Source organism: Phoca vitulina, unplaced genomic scaffold, assembly GCF_004348235.1.
Source record: "Phoca vitulina isolate PV1807 unplaced genomic scaffold, GSC_HSeal_1.0 scaffold13, whole genome shotgun sequence".
Taxonomy (NCBI): domain Eukaryota; kingdom Metazoa; phylum Chordata; class Mammalia; order Carnivora; family Phocidae; genus Phoca; species Phoca vitulina.
The window spans coordinates 6,576,244-6,585,850 of NW_022589716.1; the positions used below are offsets into that span (position 1 = coordinate 6,576,244).

The 9,607-nt window shown below is 47.6% G+C and overlaps 1 protein-coding gene and 1 long non-coding RNA gene across 3 annotated transcripts in view; one reads left to right on the plus strand and one right to left on the minus strand.

The window, feature by feature from the left end:
* The window catches only part of MAP4 (microtubule associated protein 4), a 192,089-nt gene extending 188,512 nt beyond the window's left edge, over positions 1–3,577 (minus strand). Inside the window, exon 1 of one of the 2 annotated variants that reach the window (XM_032412638.1) lies at positions 3,543–3,577. The gene's annotated coding sequence lies outside the window, so the exon portion shown is untranslated. Of the gene's footprint in view, positions 1–3,219; positions 3,346–3,542 lie in introns of those variants that run through there. The other variant, XM_032412637.1, reaches the window with a different exon arrangement.
* A 1,690-nt stretch (positions 3,578–5,267) lies between these two features.
* LOC116636868 lies at positions 5,268–5,896 on the plus strand. The gene is made up of 3 exons (XR_004300403.1): positions 5,268–5,425; positions 5,628–5,744; positions 5,837–5,896. It is a non-coding gene; the product is annotated as an uncharacterized LOC116636868 (long non-coding RNA).
* Positions 5,897–9,607: the final 3,711 nt, after the last annotated feature.

Here is a 9,607-nt window from a genome sequence, read left to right on the forward strand (position 1 = left end):
GGCACTCAGCTTGGAGTCTGCTTAAAACACTCTCTCTCCCTCTCCTCGCCCCCCCCCCACCTCGCACATGCGCACTCTCTCTCTTTCTCAAAAATAAATTAATTAAACAAAAATTTAATGGCATACAAAACAATTCCCATTAGGTCTGTGTCGAGAGATTAGCCCAGAGAGCTCTAAAAAGGTGGTGAATATGATCCCTCATATATGTCAGTTTGCTTTATCCCCTTTCTTGACCATAATTGTCCTCAACACATTCCTAGCAGTTAAGTCCACAAAAACCTGGTTCTAAAAGTGCCATTTAGAAGAACAAAGTGAAATTTGTGATATTTACTCGGTTTCCTTTTCAAATTACCAAATCAAATGAACCACCAGATGACTTCCATTAGGTCAAAATGTTCCTCAGATTTTCTTGCTTTTTAAGGGAAAATAAAATCTACACATCAACTAACCATGCTTAGTATTTAAAAAAAGAAGGGGGGCGCCTGGCTGGCTCAGTTGGTGGACCGAACATGCACTCTTGATCTCAGGGGTCCTGAGTTTGAGCCCCATGCTGGGGGTAGAGATTACTTAAAAATAGTAATAATAATAATTTTTAAAAGAAGAAGAAAAAAAAAAGGAGGAGGAGAAGAAGGAAGAGAAGGAGGAGGAGGAAGATGCCCTAAATTTGAAGGGTCAACAGCAGAAATTTCAAAAAAAAAAAGAGAGACAGAGGATGGATCAATTGGGGAAAAAGAACAAGATACTGAAATCAGGAAGAACTCTCTGACTAAAGTTAAATCACCAGGACGCCTGGGTGGCTCAGTAGGTTAAGCGTCTGCCTTCAGCTCAGGTCATGATCCCAGGTTCCTGGGATCGAGCCCTACATCGGGCTCCCTGCTCAGCGGGGAGTCTGCTTCTGCCTGCTTCTCCCTCTGCTTGCCACTCCCTCCGCTTGTGCTCTCGTGCTCTCTGTCAAATAAATTTTTAAAAAATCTTAAAAAAAATAAAGCTAAGTCACCTATCTTGATTACACAAGTCCCCCCTTCACACAAGGGAACACTCACTTCCACAAACACCCCCACCCTATAACCAAAATTAAAACCACAAGGCAGTATCTTTCCCAGCTCTCAATCCATTTCAAGCAAGCTTGGGAAACCTGTCCTACTCTCCCCTGAAAGCCAGAGTATGTAATTAAAAAGTTTTCATATCCTCAAGAAAAATTAAAAACAGAGCTAAGCCACCTGGACATAAGAAAATCCAGGTGCTTCCTTCAGTGTCAGCAAACAATGGAAAATGACTTTTTAATATGTAATGTAAACTTGCTTGTAAATTTGAGAATTTTAACACAGGTTAAATAGGCTGAGATGACAAATATTTCAAGAGATGACTTTAAAAAAAAACAACACTGAGACAGGGTGGGAAAATGTTCTTAGAATCTTCCCAGCACTGTCAAACACTAATGTGTTTGTTCATACAATGGGAAAAGAAGGGAAACTCACCAGGATTCAGTAACTTGATTAAAACATCCCCTAAGAACATCCAGGGCCCTTAGTTCCCATTCTATAATCAATTGCCTTTTTATTACTGATTTGGCTGCCCAGAAACAAAGGAGGTGTCCTAGCCAGCGGATAATTAATTCCAATTGTGTACATGGCACTTTATACTTTCGGTGTAAATAAACTGGTATCTGGCTAATCAGTCTCTGGTGAGATTACTTTGCATGAATAAATTCTCAAGCGCTTGAGTCACTCCTGTGTGAACCAAAAATTTCATGTTTCTAAACTGGGGGGGGAGGGGGGTCAGAGAGACCTTGATGTGGATGCCAGTTCTGCCACATAACTATCTGTGTGACCCCTTATTCTTGTCAGTCTCAATTTCCCCATCTGTAAACAAATACCTACAATTAGTCCCTGGAAGATGGCAAGTGCTCAAAAGGTGACAGCTTTATTATTTTTAAGCCAAATTGGAGAGGAAGACTACCACTGATACAGAACCATTTCACTTGAAAAGGAGTAGTCTGGACCATCAAAGCACTGCATTGGAAAGACACCCCCTGAAGAGAGAGGTCCCCTCCCGGAGAGGTGAGAGGAGCAGAGTTTAAAAGTTGCAAGTAAAGTACCTGCTGCACTGTACAGTTCTCACTTAGCAACTCCAATGTTGTCTACCAAACACCCAGCCGGTAATAGTTAGAGCATGACAACTGTTCACTCTAAATCCATGTGCTCAGCTTGGATTCAGGACTGATTTATAAAAATAGCTGTTGCTGCTGCTCTTTGAATCTCTTTGAGCTGATGACTGGGCAGTGTTACCCTACAGGCCTAGAGCAGCTGTATTCCCTCACCACACCCATTTCTCTGCCTACCCAGCCGAGCTGACGACACCCCCCTCCCATCTCTGCAGCATACTATTCTCCCTCTTCCTGGGCTGAGTGAGCAAATTACAAGCACAAATATCCCCTGATGCAATGCCACAACCATCCCTGGGAAAGAGCAGAGACAGTTGCCAAAAGCGCAGCAGCAGGGAAACAGGCGGGAGACACACACACACACACACACACAGAGAGAGAGAGAGAGAGAGAGAAACACTGCAATGCTATGCAGCCAGGGAGAGCGAATCGAGAGGCCCTAGGGAGCAATAGTGTAACCGAACCAGAGGAGGGAAAGGAGAAAGGGGGTTTCCAGGAGAAAGCTGGGTAACACTAACCCTCCCGAGAAGCACTTTTCACACCGGGTCTGGGTGCTAAAACACAAACCTAAGCGTAATGACTGCCTCCTCCCCAAAGCAGCAAATGCATTTAATTTACACGTTTCTGAGTGGGAGCAAAAAAATCCCAACGTTCCCCCACGGGGTAATTTCACCAAAAAAGAGCTCAGGCAATACACCAGCGGAGAACCTGGTCCAAGTGTTAAATCACAATCTCGGTTCTGGGTAACGTTTCCAACTGTCCCCTCCCGGTCCCTATCCCAATCCTCCCATCCCCACCCTTGCTGCGACGGCTTCGCCCTCCCGCAGCCAGACACACGCTAGTCCCCCAACAGTGCCGGAGGGGACGCGCGCCGGGAGCCCAGGCTGGGGCCCGGTTGTCCAGACCGCCCCTCAGCCCCGCCCGTAACCGCAGACTGGGCACTTTCTCTAGCTCACATCACCCCCACCTCAACTGACCCCCCGAAGTCTCACGGAACGACCTTTGAGTTTTCCTACGCTCCCGAGCCCCACCCAGGGCCCCAGACCGCAGCCGACCCTCGCTCCGCGAGCGCAACCCCATCCTCAGCCTGAGGCTTGCCGCTCGGCCCCACGCTTCAGACGCCCGAAGCCCTGGTCCTCTCGGCCCGCTCCGCCCCGAGGGGCCCCCGGATCGCTGAGCGCCCCGAAGCCTCGGAAGATCACGCCCCCAGGCCCCCAGCCCGGCCGCCCCCGCGTCCCGCAGGCCCGCGGCCACCGCCCTTCCCCGCCTCTGGCGGGCCCTGCGGGGTCCCGGGCGGCCGCGGGGCGCGGCTCGGGCAGCCCCCGGGACAGTGGGGAGGCCACCCCTCCGATCGGGCCCCGCCTGTCGCCGCACCTACCCGCCGCCGCCGCGCCGGAGCCGAAGCCGGAGGGAGCCGGGAGAGGGCCGGGAGGAGCCGGGAGGAGCCGGGAGAAGTCGGGAGGAGCCGGAGCCACCGAGCGAGCCCGTGGGGCGGGGCGCAGGGAGGCGGCCGCTTCCTCGTCGCCCTCTTGAGGGCCGGCGCGAGGGAGTGGCGCCGCCACCGCCTATCCCGCGGGCGCCGCTGCTCCGACCAATAAACGAGGCGAGGGGGCGGGCGGAGGGCTGTGGCAGGCCAATGGGCGCCGGCCCCGCCGCCTCGACCTCGCCGTGGTAGCGGCGCGAGCGGAGGGCCGTTGGGGGCGAGGTACGCATGGGGGCTTCAGACTCCCGCCTCCCGCCTGCTAGCGCCCGGGCGGCCGGCAGGTAGACCGACCGCCGCCGCGGCTCTGTGGTGGACGTCGCTTCCTTTCAGAATTTGGGTGCCTGGAGCGGGGAGGATGCGAGCGGCCGGGCACACGCGGCCGGGGCCCCGGGTCTCCCCGCCCGCGGGGCCCGCGGGCTCTGTGATGTAACCTGGGCGGGGCGCGGGGCGGGGCCTAGGGCGCGGGCCAGCTGGTCGCGGGAAGGAACCGTGGGGGGACGGGGACGCGGGTGTGGGGCCGCTCCAGGGCTGCGCTGCCACCAGCCACAAGTGACGTGGCTGGTCCAAGTTGAAATGTGCTGTAGGTGAGAATACACATCGGATTTCCGAGACTTAGTACCAAAAAATATATCTCATTCATAATTTTATATTGATTATATGGTTACAGTTTTAGATATATATGGTTAAAGCACATTTAAAATAATTTCATGGGGTTTTTTTGTTGTTGTTATTGTTTGCTTTTTAAAATGTGGCCACTAGAAAACTTAAAATTACTATTTCGGTCACGTTATACATCTGCTGGATAGCAGGAAAAGTGATGGCTAACGCCTGAGTACTTATTATATTCCAGGCTCTCTCGTGTAAGTATGTGACACCTAATAACTCATTTAGCTGTCACAACAATGCTCTACAATTGGTGTTCATGTTCCCATTCTCATTTTACAGATGAGAAACAAACACAGAAGTTTGGTAATTTACCTAATGACAGCAAGCCCGCAATCAGCAGATTGGTGCTTTAACTCAGGCAACCAGGCCTTGGGGCCATGTAGTCAACCTCTAGAGCAGGCTGCTTACCAGAAAGAACACTGGACTTGGTTGAAAGCCCTGGTTTGAGGTCAGCTCTGCTACTTTGTGTGTCACCGTAGAGAAGTTCAGCTTCAGTTGCCTTAGTAAAAATGAGATAATGCAGTCACCGGCCTCTGTCATAGTCCCCATTAGGGTGACCTAGAAGTAGCATAGTGAGGTAGTTAAACTTGGACTGTGGCCCCTGAGTCCCTGTGTACACATCTGGGAACTGCTACTTAGAAGTTATGTGAGCTTGTGGGAGATACTTAATTTCTCTGTACCTCAGTTTCCTCAACTGTAAAATGGGTAATAGTGGCACCTAGTTTATTAGGGTTGTTAGGTGGGTCACATTAAAGTGCTTAGATTGGTGCCTAGTACTTAGCAAGCATTTATAGAGTACTGCTCATAATGACTATGAAGGAGCATTTGTAGCCTATACAAATACAAAGGAATGAAGAGTAGAAGGATAAGTGAAAAAGGCATAGTACTATGAATTTGGAGCCCTGGAAAAAACTTTAGGCCAGTCACAGAGAACTGAAATGACGGATCTAGGTCACAGACCAATTCATAAGGCAGGTGTTGTGGGACCAAACTCAGAGCTTTTCCCCTCTCTCACATGCAGACTCCAAAGCAGGGAAACTGCCGTTGCAAGCCTGAATTCATTCATCCAACAGACACTGAATGAGGACCAGCACATCAGGAAGGCCTGCATGGTGAGGGTCACTTAGAAAAAAGTAAATAAAATAGGCTTCCTGTCCTAGTGAATTAGCATTACTTCATACCAAAGCCCACAGATTTTTGTCCAAGCAGGAGCCTAACTGTTGGGAGGGTGGGAGCTAAATAAGCTTAAAAAACTAAAAAGCCTAAAAAAAGGGTGGGAGCTAAAAGAGTTATTCTGATTCTTCTGCTGCCTAGAGTAACCAGCCCCAGTGCCCGTCCCAGGCTTCAAGAGTGGAATTAGCTTTGAGCTCCTTAGAAGTCAGATGGCTAGAAAAATTCAGAAGTGTTGGACTCTTCTATTCCTTCTTTAAGGTAATAAAGTCACCATGTTATGTGTATCGTGTATCCCAAGATAGTCACTCAAGAGTCATTCTCAATTATCCCCCCACCTTCCCCCATCTCAGGCCTACCAGATGCTCCTTCTGCCTCAGAAACATCTCTACTGGGGCGCCTGGGTAGCTCAGATGGTTAAGCATCTGCCTTCAGCTCAGGTCATGATTCCAGGGTCCTGGGATCGAGCCCCACATCGGGCTCCTGGCTCAGCGGGGAGCCTGCTTCTCCCTCTCTGTCTGCCTCTCCCCCTGCTCATGCTCTCTTTGTTTCTGTATCTCTGTCTCTCAAATGAATAAATAAAATTTAAAAAAAAAAAGAAAGAAAAAAACATCTCTACCTAAACACTGATGCCCTTCTGGTTCAGTCCCTTTTGTCTTTCCTATGTACTGCCACAGCTACTTCCAAGCCCCCCTTCCACCTGCTTCAGTCCCAGTTACACAACTTAGGCACCACCCTCTCCAGTTCATACACATCCTCCTGCACCCCTTCTATGCCTCTCTCTTACAGCACTTACCACCTATGTGGAATCACTCGTGGAAACGTGGATCTGCCCTAATAGATTGTTTCTCAAAGCACAGTTCCTTCTGTTTCCCCACCTCCAATGGGAAAGAACACTTCCTCCAGTGCCAGAGTACCCAGGATGGAAAGCATAGAACCCCAGCAACAGAGTTGGAAAGGATCTTAACGAACATCCAGTCCCATGTCTAAGGATATATTCTTGAGGCTCTACAAGTTCATAATAAGACATTTTAGGGTTATCTAATTATTTATTATCCATGAAAAGTGTGCTTTATATTTATTCATCCAAATTTTGACCAAAATATTGGCCAGGACACAGACATAAGCAGAACCCAGTGACTTACCATAAAGACTTCCCTCCAGTTTTACCAGAAACTTCTTCAGTTACTTTCCATTGCATTAAAATCCTGAAAATGGTTTTCAAGACCCTATGCAATGATGCTGTCTCTCTGGCTCCCCTCATCATCTGCCTTACATCTTGCTCTGCACAGCATCATCTGCCTTCTTTGTTTCTTGAACTTTCTCTTCTCAGGACCTTCCTCATGCCATTTCCACTGTCTATTCTAATTTGTAGGTAGTATGATTTTCTGCATAGAAAATTGGGGGAGAGCTACAAACTATTAGAATTAGTAAGAGTTCAGGGGCGCCTGGGTGGCTCATTCGTTAAGCGTCTGCCTTCAGCTCAGGTCATGATCCCCAGGGTCCTGGGATCGAGCCCCGCATCGGGCTCTCTGCTTGGCGGGAAGCCTGCTTCTCCCTCTTCCACTCCCCCTGCTTGTGTTCCTGTCTCAGTATCTCTCTCTCTCTGCCAAATAAATAAATAAATAAATAAAATAAGAGTTCAGCTAGGTTATTCCATATAAAGTTAATATATAAGAAGGAATAGCATTTCTATATACCAGTAATCATTTACAAAATATGATAGGAAAAAATAAAATCAATATGCTACCTAGAAATTAACCGTAACAATAGGGTTGTAAGACTTCTATAGAAAAACATTATAGGGGTGCCTGGGTAGCTCAGTCGGTTAAGCATCTGCCTTTGGCTCGGGTCATGATCCCAGGGTCCTGGGATTGAGTCCTGCATCGCATTGGGCTCCCTGCTCAGCAGGGGAGGCTGCTTCTCCCTCTCCCTCTGCTGCTCCCCCTGCTTGTGCTCTCTCGCTATCTCGCTCTGTCAAATAAATAAATAAAATCTTAAAAAAAAAGAAAAGAATTATAAAACTTGACAACTTTTATTTTATTTTATTTTATTTTATTTTATTTTATTTTATTAAGAGAGAGAAAAAGCCAGAGGCAAGAGGCAGAGGGAAAGGAAGAGAATCCTAAGCAGACTCCACGCCCAGCACAGAGCCCTACACGGGGCTCAGTCTCACAACCTTGAGATCATGACCTGAGCCAGAATCAAGAGTCGGACACTTAACTGACTGAGCCACCCAGTCACCCCAAAAACTGACAACATTTAGAAGAAAATACATTTATGGAGATATCTTGATGCTCTCAAGGTAGGAATTTCTGGCTGAAATTTCCTGGTACCAACACTTGTCAGAAAAATACACAACGCTTACATACCAGTTATTGTCATAATTTATAATGTTTATGTTAGAATTCCATGGGGAGAGGGAAATAAAAGTACATGGATTAGGATTTGAATAGGATAGGGTCATAGAATTAAGAGCCAGGAGGGTTTTTTGGATCATTTAGCCCAAACCTTTTTCAAGTGAGGTAATTGAGACATGTTGAAGTCCCACAAAAAAGTGGCAGAATCCAGACTTGAACCTATTTTCTGATTTTCAGGCAGCAGCTTGTTGCACCCACCCCTTCTTTCATCTTTAAAATGGTGTAGCATAGGGGCGCCTGGGTGGCCCAGTTGTTAAGCGTCTGCCTTCGGCTCAGGTCATGATCCCAGGGTCCTGGGATCGAGCCCCGCATCCGGCTCCCTGTTCCGCGGGAGGCCTGCTTCTCCCTCTCCCACTCCCCCTGCTTGTGTTCCCTCTCTTGCTGTGTCTCTCTCTGTCAAATAAATAAATAAAATCTTTAAAAAAATAAAAATAAAATAAAATGGTGTAGCATAGGGATGCCTGGTTGGCTCAGTCAGTGGAGCATGCAACTCTTGATCTCAGGGTTGTAAGTTCAAGCCCCATGTTGGGTGTAGAGATTACTTTAAAAAATAAAATAAAACCTTAAATTAATTAATTAATTAGTTAATTAAAAATGGTGTAGCGTAGTGGCTGCAAACATTATAGACTAACAACTCAAAAGCTCCCCACTTTAGTGCCTGGACACTTAAAATACTTACCTACCCTGACACCTTTGCAATTGGGATAGCTATGTGCCTCACTGGATGAAGCTTTCAGATAAGTCTTTTTTTTTTTTTTTTTTTTTTTCAGGTAAGTCTTTATAAAAAGACAAACTCAGGGGCTCCTGGGTGGCTCAGTCGATTGAGTGTTCGACTCTTGATCTCAGCTCAGGTCTTGATCTCAGGGTCTGGAGTTCAAGCCCAGCATGGAGCCTACTTAAAAAAAAAAAAAAAGACAAATTGAGCTGCCCGGAATACAGACACAATGCCTAGAGGTGATGCAGCCATCTTAAGACAGTAAGGACAAAAGTCATGGGCTGAGGGTGAGGAGTAGGAAGATAGGAGGAGACTAGGTCCTTAGCATCCTTCAGCAGCTACACTAATCTGACTGTCCCCCTCTGGGCCTCTTGTAAAGTGAGAAAAGTAACCCCTATCTCCTAAAGCCATCATTAGTCAATAAATCTCCATTGGTGTAAGCCACCATTAGTCTCTCTTATTTGCCGCCATAGGCAATCTGAACTGGCACATACAGTAAAAGCCCTGGACTACAAGTTGAGAAACCCCATTATAGTCCTCGCTCTGCCAGGAACAAGCTGTGTGGCCTTGGGCAAGCCATTTCCCATCTCTGGGCCTCAGGTTCCTCATCTTTATCAGGGGAAGTAGAACAGGATGGTCTTTTCACCTCTCACTTTCACAGTGATTTCATTCACTGTGCATGCTACGTAATGTGCAATGTGGGACTTCCTTTCCCTCGAATAAGACTACTTCTTTCAAGGTTCACTGTTTCCTTTTTCCCATAACCACAAGACTAGTTACAAAGACCTGTCCCTATCAAGTGGATGGATGAAACACACACTTTTGGGACATTCCCTGTACACAAATTCCCCCCAGTAGGTCCCTATTCCCTCTTCCTTTGGTTAGTTTCATTCACCCATCCCCAGAGGGAGCTCAAAGAGGGTTCTACTCTAAAACTAATGAGGGGGGGGGTTGTTCCGGGGTGGCTCAGTCGGTTAAGCATCTATCTG